The sequence below is a fragment of the Centroberyx gerrardi genome, chromosome 22 (genome assembly GCF_048128805.1).
Source record: "Centroberyx gerrardi isolate f3 chromosome 22, fCenGer3.hap1.cur.20231027, whole genome shotgun sequence".
Taxonomy (NCBI): Eukaryota; Metazoa; Chordata; class Actinopteri; order Beryciformes; family Berycidae; genus Centroberyx; species Centroberyx gerrardi.
This window is the reverse complement of record NC_136018.1, coordinates 16,572,133-16,582,132: the sequence shown is the minus strand read 5'-3', so window position 1 is coordinate 16,582,132 and position 10,000 is coordinate 16,572,133. Positions and strand designations below refer to the sequence as shown.

The following is a 10,000-nucleotide window of genomic DNA, read 5'->3' as shown; positions in this document are numbered from 1 at the left end:
GAAAAAGGAGAGAGAGAAGCGAAGTGCAAACAATCCCCATCCATCACCTTTACCAGCAATGCCCTTGAACGCAGCAATCAGTGGCGCTGGACAAATAAATCAGGACTCTCTTCCTTCTGCCTCAAATTGTATCCCCTCTCTGCACTGCCCACACCTACACACACACACACACACATACACACACACACATACACACACACACACACATACACACACACACACACACATACCACCACCCCCCATCTCTGGAATGCCTTGGTTGGTGGATGATGAAGTATTGCTGCTGCTCATGAGCGACTTCCCTGCTTCTCTCTCTCTCTCTCTCTCTCTCTCTCTCTCTCTCTCTCTCTCTCTCTTTCTTTCACACACACAAACACACACACTCTCTCTCTCTCTCTCGCTCTCCCTCTCTCATATTGACGGCCAGATGCTCCTAAAGTGATAGTTATCCATGCCTCATTCCCCTCTCCATTTAGACCTGACTATTTTCTCTGCCTTTATTTGCTGCATGTGTGTGTATGTGTGTTCTGGCGTGTGTGTGTGTGTGTGTGTGTGAGCATGTGAGTGACCTCCCCTGAGGAAGGCAGCTTTTACCTCACCCCAGGGCGCTGCATCCTTGCTCCCGTCTCCTCTCTCCCTCCTTTCTTCTCGCTCTCTCTCTCTCTCTGTCAGTGTCTCTCTTTGTCTCTCGACCCCTCGCCGGCTTTAGCTCTGGAAGGTGATTGGAGGGCGATTGTATTCCCTGTTGGTCAGCCCATCGTGCTCCGGGGAGCGTGGGTAATAGGGAAGCTGGCAGATAGACACTTTGAGGCCTGAGGGCAGCTGAGGACACTTGCTCCTTGGCCTTTGTCTTAAACTGAGAGACAGCGGCCTGGTAGAGGGACTTGTCCTCTACTGAAAACTCTACTCCTTTTCTTTAAAGGTAAAACCTCCCTCTCAGTGGGTGTTAGTTTAAGGCAGCTTTCACCAGTTGTTTTTTTATTATTTCTTTAAAGTCATAAGTCTTGTTTTTATTTTTATTTTGTCTCCATCTTTGTCACTAAGTGCTCATTGTTGTGGTGTTTCTGCACTGGACTTCCCATAGATCACCTGTCAATCAAACAGTGTGTCCAGTACTGTGACGTCTTCTTCCTTGGATTTTCTGTTCATGCAGTTGAGTTTCTATAGTTCTTCTTCTATTCACTCTAAACAAACCAACTGCTGCAAGACATGTACAACGCATCACTTCTTTTTCATGTTTAGAACAGCAAATTTAAAAGCTTTCATGATCTGGTTATAGGTGTTTCAAAGGGTAATAATTGTGTGCAATGATTGGATGGAAGTCAGCCAATCAGGGGAGGATAGAATGATCAGTGCTCCAATTAGGATTTGGCAGTGTGAGAGTGCATTTCCTGATTGGCTGCATTCAAACCCATTCATTCATTCATTCACTCATTTATTATGACCTCCTACAGATGTAAGTGGCTGCAGTTGCATGGCAGGTCACACGCAAATCGGTGCACTATAATCAATTCAATTACAATACAAGCCATTATGTGTGTGATTGTTGCAAACACCAGACTCAATAACATGTTAATGGAAAACCTTGATGACAATTGTTGGCAGGCCATGCATCACTGGTAGATTATCATGAGGTGTATTACAGTGCATTTCATTCTCTTTCATTACAGACCACATGAAACAGAAAGCAAAGCTCAGTTCGTAACGCGTGGCTCTGACAAAAAGCCACTTGAATTGTGGGAGTATGTATGGTGGCGGTGACAATGCCAGCCAAATGCTCATTGGCAGCAAATGAGACATTGTTGTGGAGGCTGCAGTAATAAACCAAGAAGCAGCGATGAAAGAAGGGATATGATTGTAATAATTTCCTCACTTTGACGTGCAGCGCTGCCAATGGAGCGAGGCGTAGGCGAACGGCGGGCAGTAACTGTGACTCTCCACTTGAACTCCTTGAGATCCACGTCAATCCACGTGTCACGCCTCCAAGTGCAGGTTGAGTGGAATTACCCGTCACAGTGTTTACTGGAAGACTGTAGGGAAGTTATTTGGGCTGCTTTTAAGTGCAAATATCTCCCAGGCATAATTTTTGTGATTTTTTTTTTTGGCCTGTGCTATCTCCTTGAACTACCTTATATATAGTTGGGTGCGCACAAAACAACTCCAAAAAGTCCCGTTTCATTACATGGGGTTTTAGATGGCTTTTGTTGTTGCAGTTGTTTGGAGTGTCGCACACACACAGCTGTCATCTCATAAAAGACAAACGAGGGAGCATCAAACTAAATAGCAGGAGGTATCAAGATTTAACACAATGTAATTATCTGGCTGGTACCGCATCTCAAACTCTGTGTGTGTGTGTGTGTGTGTGTGTGTGTGTGTGTTTAGGGGGGTTATGTGTGGGTTTGCATGTTTGTGTGTTTGGATGATAGTGCCAGCTCAGTGGTGCAGAGCCTCATATGTCTGCATTTTTATTTAGCAGCTCAGTTTGTGTGTGTGTGTGTGTGTGTGTAGGCTGACAGCAACGGGCTTCTCACATTCATACCATCCAAGGTATCCCCCCCATGGGAGATAGAAGACGATGATAGGAATAGGAAAAGGCACTAAACAGACACACACACACACACACACACACACATACACACACACACACACACGCGAGCGCACCGCACCGGCTGGACTGGAGCCAATACCAACACATCTTCATTCACACTCCATCACATCACATCCTGCTCTGTATGCATATGCTGCTGATAGGTGCAAATGCAGAGTACATACACAAACAGAGAGGTTACTGTATACAGTGTATAGATGAGTGTTTAAACACAGTCTCTCTCTCTCTCTCTCTCTCTCTCTCCCTCTCCCCCTCTCATTCTCTCTGTTTCTCCTTCACTCATACACACACACACACACACACACACGAAAGCAGCCGAGACCCTCCCTTAGGATCCAATCAATGTTTAGAGTTGGTCTAGCTGCCTCCCACATTGTGCTGATGATGACAACTTGTCCTTGGCAGCTCTCTCTCTCTCTCTCTCTCTCTCTCTCTCTCTCTCTCTCTCTCTCTCTCCCTCTCTCTCACACACGCACACAGACACACATGCACACGCCCAGTTTCTCGCTATAATTGACTCTAACTTGTCAAACATCTCTGCCTCTTTGTCCGGATGGATCCAGCTACAAACTAGGAATAAGAATGTGGGATGATTTAATAATAATTATACACCAGTCACGACTCCTCCTCTGTCATTACACCATGAGAGAGAGAGAGAGGGAGGGAGGGAGGGAGGGAGAGAGAGAGAGAGAGAATTGGCACTTCCTCCCTATTCTTTAAGGGCTTTCACACCTCATCTCCCATTCTCTCTCTTCCTCTCCCTCTGCCTGTCTCTCTTTCTCTCTCTCTGTCTCTTTATCTATCTCATTCTATCTCTGTCTCTCTTTCTGTGTCCTTCTCTGCATCTTGCTGAGTCTCTTTCTGTCTCCCTCTCTATCTCCCTCTCTATCTCCCATCTCCATCTTTCCCTCCATCCCTTCATCTTCTAGTTCGATTCGATTCAGTTCAATTCAAAGAGCTTTACTTACATTACCAATGCAGTTATACAACAACTGTAAATATAAAGAACATACAACAAAACATAGATAATATTGCTCTAAAGATAACTTATCAATTGAATTTTAACCTTGAAGACATAGTATTTCAATTTGATTATTGAGATATTGAAAAAAGGTAAATAAGTAATTGAATAAATGATGTGGAAAAGAACAGGGATCCATGCCAAACATGCTGGAATTTATTATGAATTAATATGGTTGATGTGCTTTTCCACTCTCTCTTTCTCTGTCTTTCTAACTCTCTATCTCTCTCTATCTCTCAGTCTCTGTCAGCTTGACTGACTTTGTTCCTTTGTGGAGACGTCGCTCTTCTCTCTCCGCATCCCTCCATCTTTTTTTATTTTATTTTACCCCAGCAGCGGTAGTGACACACAAGATGATAAAGGGAGAAAAATGATCTACTTCCTACTTCTGCCGCAGCCTGATTCATTCCAACTCGGTCGATAGCGTGAGGACTGGCAATGCATTGTGGGAGCCCGCACTTTGACTTTCTCCCTCTCTCCCTCCCCCTCTCCCTCCTCTTATCCCTGTAGGTTGGTGTCAGGTGTGTGTGTGTGTGTGTGTGTGTGTGTATGTGAGAGAGATCGCTGCATGTGAGTTATATTCAGGATTGTCAAGCCTTCCTCCTATGGGCCAAGCCATCTGTACGCTTTCAGTGTCACTTTTTACCACACACACACACACACACACACACACACACACACACACACACACCAAGGCTTTCCCGAAGGACAGCCACACAGACCCAATTAGTGTTTCACCACACCTCTAAATTCGAACAATTTGCTCGACGCTCGGCTGTCGTTCCTCTTGTAGTTGTTTTGATAGCTGTTAAAAGTGGCTGGTAAAAGTTAGAAGCCGGTCAGTTTGCTGAGTTTTTAATGAGCTCTGTGTTTCAGAGATTTGTATTGGTGTCTCAGCTTCTGCAAGTGTATCAGCTCTCTGTAGGCTTCCACTAGCACTCATTCTGCTTCCGAACGCTGTTATTCCTCCATTCCTCCATTCCTCCGTAGTCAGCAGTTAAGCTTCGTGGCTCTCCCCAGTCACATGAATGATAATGCATTAATGCTCCAGGCGCTCACTGTGGATGGGTTAAGGGTAGATCTCTCTGTCCTACAAGTTCTGGGTTAATAAGATATGTTTGGCCATATCAGGGTAATGATATACACGCTATAGGCCGACTCCCAGCTATCAGAATCAGGACTCGTGTTAAAATCCCAGTACTGGCTCTGTTTCGGTAAGGCTCAAGCCACATTTAAAAACATTAAGTCCAAAAGTTGTTGATGAAAACCAGTTTCCCCTTCTTCTTGGGTGGATGAAAGTCAAAATGTGTCATAAAAGCCATTCAAGGATATATTGAAATTCCTTTAAAAGTGGGTTTGATGCACATTACGCCATTACACATTTTACAGCTGTATTACCTGTTCCAAGCTCTTTTCTGCTTCTTGCCTGCCACCGGATCAGTTGTGAACCTGTCCTGACCAGAGGGAGGCGTCTCCCCTGATAGATGGAGGCTGCTCTTGGATCAGCTCGGGGGTTCTGGCTTACAGACTTCTGATTAAGAGTTTCTGCTCCTCGGGGGAGGTTGTTGGCCAAGGTCTCCCGCCGCAGAGGAGCGTCGCGGCGGCGGCCGTTTATCACCCCCGGCGACAGGACTCCGATTCGCTGCTGAGGCTGCCAGTCGCCCCGCGCCCATTCATCAAAGCGACAAATGGCTCAAAGGGGGGCGGGGCTATCCATCACTGTGAGGCACCCCATAGGACGATATCGGGGGCCCGTCAAGCTCCGCTAGCTATTAGCCATGAATCAGGGTTGTTACTCTCTGGCCCAGATGATTCTCCACTGTGCGAACGGATTTATCATCATTTTTGCGGAGAAAAGGTATTAAAAAGACTTAAAGTTAAACCTTCACTTTAACACTAACTCTAGCTGTCACTTGGAAAAAAACCCTATGCCTGGCCCTAACCTCGAAAATACGAAAAATAAATAAATAAGTAAATGTGAATTTGTATTCTTGGGCTTTGAAAGCATAGCAGTGCTTGACTTTGCAGCTTCCCCATGAAGAACAGTGCTTGTCTTTCACCTGGAAAACACATAGCAGGAAGGGAAGAGGGTAAATAATGAATTTTGTGTGCGAGTGTGTGTGTGTGTTCATGCGGGCGAGCCTCTGTTTGTGTATCTGTGTTCCAGTGTTTCTGTTTTTCCTTTCAGTTTGGTGGCTGCAGTATTGTAGGTTTGCACAGAGCTGAACACTGCTCATCCACTCTTGTGTTTGAAGTTATCGGCTCACGGTCACGTCACATAACGAGACACAGACACGCGATAGCCAGGAACAAACTCCGCTAAGAAGCCGTCCGCCCACGTGCCTGAAAAACGCCTAGCAGAATATATGTGTCACACGGCGAGGAAGCGCGCGTCTCTGACTGACACTTCAACAGCGCTACCCTCGCAACAATACCCTCAACTCCCTCCAACTTTCTTTTTTTTCCTCTTTCTTTCAGGGAATATTTATGAGCGAACACACACACACATACACACTCGCAATGTTCTCCCCCCCTCCTTATTTGGGCAATTCATCAGAATAATGTGCGAGCAGACCTGACATGAATTACGTGTCGTGAGTGTGCTTCTTGCCTATGATAAAGGATGCCCAGTTTTCTTCCGGGCCATGGAATGTGAATATGAATTTGAATGAATCATGGCTTTCCAGTCGCTATGTGTGAGTGTGTGTGTGTGTGTGTGTGTGCGTCTGTGTGTCTGGGCGTCTGTGTGCGTCTGTGTGTGCTTTTGCATATGCACCTGTGTGTGTGCGTGCGTGTGTTTGAGACAGTGTGTGTGTGTGTGTGTGTGTGTGTGTGTGTGTGACATTGCTTGGAGGTTGGATGGCAGTTTGTAATTCAGTGAGCTCTCAGTCCTAAAAGGAGCTTCCTGCTCTGACCTCCTCCTCTGACTTACTGTTTTTTCCATCCCAGCAGTCAGCCATCAAGCATCTAACATAAAATACAATATATTTTGTGAAAAAAAAAAATCCAAAGCGCCTTACAGGACCATTAGTGAATACATTTTTAGGACTACCTCTATCCTGCATATAAAGACTTTCTCTCCAAAATCAGATATCCAACGTTTGAAAAACATGACACCTACTCTTATAAAACTGTTGCTGTCTTGATGATAAAATTGATTATAGAATATTATTGAACATTATTGAAGTTTTAGGGTTATTTAAAACATGTGCTAACAAAATAGTAACATTTCAGAGGTTAGGAGCTCTTATACTTACATACATCAGGGAATTTTTTATCCAGTATGTATATATAGCGTTTTGGAATGAAAGCATTCATATATCTTCCATACTCCACCCTATATTCCTCTGCACGTTGCAAAGCATCACTGTATAGAGGAATAGACATAATGGAGTATGAAACTCATCATTTCTGGCAGCTAAAAGATGAACAGGCTTTTTGGGTTTGGTGCATCTACTTAGTCTCTGCTTGTTAAATCTTTAATTCATTCTATAAATGATAAATGTTATGAACCCCTCTGATTGATCAGGGGTTCGGTTCTCCACTGCAGCACTTTCTCTACTGTAATTCCTCCGTGGGCATTACCTTCTCTGCTTTCTGCACTGTAATATTGTGCTTACTCTTTCTCTGCTTGTCTGAAATGGAAGGGAATGTGGGAACAGAACGTATAGACATGTAAGTGTGTGTGTGTGTGTGTGTGTGTGTGTGTCTCAGTAGCAGTTTGCTCTCTTTTGGCCTATAGTTGAAATCTTAACATCGCGTGGCTGCAGCCTTCCGGGAAGGAAGTCTGGCTGGCATTATGTGTGTATGTGTGTGTGTGTGTGTGTGTGTGTGTGTGTGTGTGTCAGTGGGTGGGTGAGTGAGAGAGAGAGAGTGAAAGTTATTTATGTTATACCTTATATTTATGAGTGAACACATATCCAGATACACCCACACTTTCAGCTTGACATACTTCTCAGCAGAATAAATGGAAAAGGATTTATGTCTCTAGTGGATTGGAGCATCGCTACAGGTGTTAGACACACACACACACACACACACACACACACACACGCACACACACACACGCACACACACACAAACAGAGCAGACAGGCCTCAGATTGACTGGCAAATGAAGCTTGGCAGTGTGTTCATGTGTGCATGTAACATTTTCAGGTGTGTATTCATGCCTGTGTGGATTTGCATATGTTTACATGTGCGTGAATGTGCATACATTTGTGTGTGTGTGTGTGTGTGTGTCATGCAGATGAGTTTAATTGATGTTGAGGCAGACTTTTTGAGCTCCAGATGCTGCCTTTCTCTTTATTTTTAGAGCCTCGGGTCTTCAGCCTCAGTTTGAAGCCTCTAATTGACATTTGTGATGACTCCCAAGTTAAACAGGATCATTTGGAGCCGAAAAAACCCTCTCTCTGCAGGCTCTGATGAGTCTCCGTACAGTCGTGTTTTTCTTCCAGCGTGCGGTGTGATTGGCTAAACTTGCACAAGGTCAGAGGTTGAGTGTTAGATAGAGAAAAAGAGGGTCATTTACATTTTTTAAGTGCAAATTGCGGGGAACATGTAACTAGACAGAAATGTCCTGTAATTCTCTCTCTCTCTCTCTCTCTCTCTCTCTCTCTCTCTCTCTCCTCTCTCTCTCTCTCTCTCCCTCTCTCTCTCTCTCTCTCTCTCTCCCTCTCTCTCTTTCTCTCTCTCTCTCCCTCTCTCTCTGCAGGTACATTACAGTGACAAAATATCCTTGGACGTTATAACAAGGTCTTTGAGAATTGCGTTGAGAAAGTAGTTAAGTTTAATTCCCATTGAGACCACTTAAGGTCAGATCTCTACAAAATCCAACCAAGTATTCACTTTAAACAAAAGTTTAAGATAAGATAGGATGAGAAAAATGTACTTTATTGATCACTGAGGGCAAACTGGGTCACTGGAGCAGCAAACGAATAGGATATAGGCAATGATTCAACAGATAGAACATATTGAAGATAATGCCATAATATTATGGTATTATCTACAGTGATATTATCTAATATTATCTATAATAAGGGAGGATTTTCCAGGACAGAATTCAAAAGAAGCCAAAAAATGAAGTCATGGTGTTTAATGAAGCATGTTGGCCGAAGGGTAAAAGTGTGTGAATGTGCTCAGTGTGACAGTTTTCCAGTCATGCTGCCCATCAGCTGGTCACACAATGCGTTGCCGTGGCAACGACACGGACCTTAGGAGGTCGCTTCCAAGGTGTCTGTCCTGTTGACATCTTGTTAATAATGACTGCTTCTGGTTGCCCTTGTGCCTTGTGCAAGATAATATTTATAAAAAGTGTTCTTGTGCTTTTGCTTGCCGGAAACTGGCAAAACTGCCAAAAATCATAGACTGTAACCTTCCCCCTCTAGACTCTCTGCATTAGATGCACCGTCAAGCCAGCTGAGAAAATAATGATGGTTTCTTCTCTCCCTGCTCACCATCCCTTCACTGCCTTCCCTCTGGTCGGCGCTACCCGTCCTTTGGAGGGACAGTGAGAAAGACCCAGGATCGATTCCTTCTCTGCGTGCAGTTTGCATGTTCTCTCTGTGTTCATGTGGGTTTCCTCCCACAGTGCAAAAACATGCAGGTCATGTAGATCGGAGACTCTATATTCCCCGTAGCTGTGAATGTGGGTGCCTGTCTGCCTGTGATGGACTGGCGACTTGTCCACGGTGTCGTCCTGCCTTCAGCCCAGTGCATGCTGGGATAGGCTCCAGCCCCCTGTGATGACAGTTTCCATTAGTCATCTTAAGCCCTCATCAACTTCCACTCAGCTCTTCCCCTCGGGGGAATCCCCGCTGCCGTCTTAAATGGCGTTCCATTACTCTGATAACTCCAGTGAAGTTTCTGAGAGCGGCTCTTCGAGGGCCGAGGGAGCGAGTCAACAACGATGTCGACTTCAGGAGCGCAACTTGCCCAGAATGCATTGTGATCTCTGTGGGAACGACCTACCGTGGTGGAGCAAGTGATATGTAAGTGAAAGTAAACAAACAATATTTAGAGAATATAGACTTATTTATGGATTTAACTCATCTGCAGTATGTTTGTGTAATTATAATTTTTTTTTTGTAATTAAATGTTCTTATTTTTTGATGATGGTATTATGGTTGCAATTGTACAAACATGCATGAAAAATAAAAATAACATAAAACACTACAGTGACATTGAAATAAATGACAATCATTGGAAATAAATAGGTAAAAAGTAATGTAGGATATATAGGCAGATAAGTAGTAACAAAAAATAGTCACAAGATTGGCATTATGTAAGCAGTAGTTTTTTCACAGTAGTAATTCCACTTTTCCACATTTGTAGGGTATTGGGTTTGGCTCTATTAATCCTGTGAGGTGGTAT

General features: G+C 44.2%; 1 protein-coding gene across 1 annotated transcript in view; it reads left to right on the top strand.

Moving 5' to 3' along the window:
* The window catches only part of kcnh2b (potassium voltage-gated channel, subfamily H (eag-related), member 2b), a 234,958-nt gene that overhangs the window by 176,690 nt on the left and 48,268 nt on the right, over window positions 1–10,000 (top strand). The window lies entirely within an intron of this gene.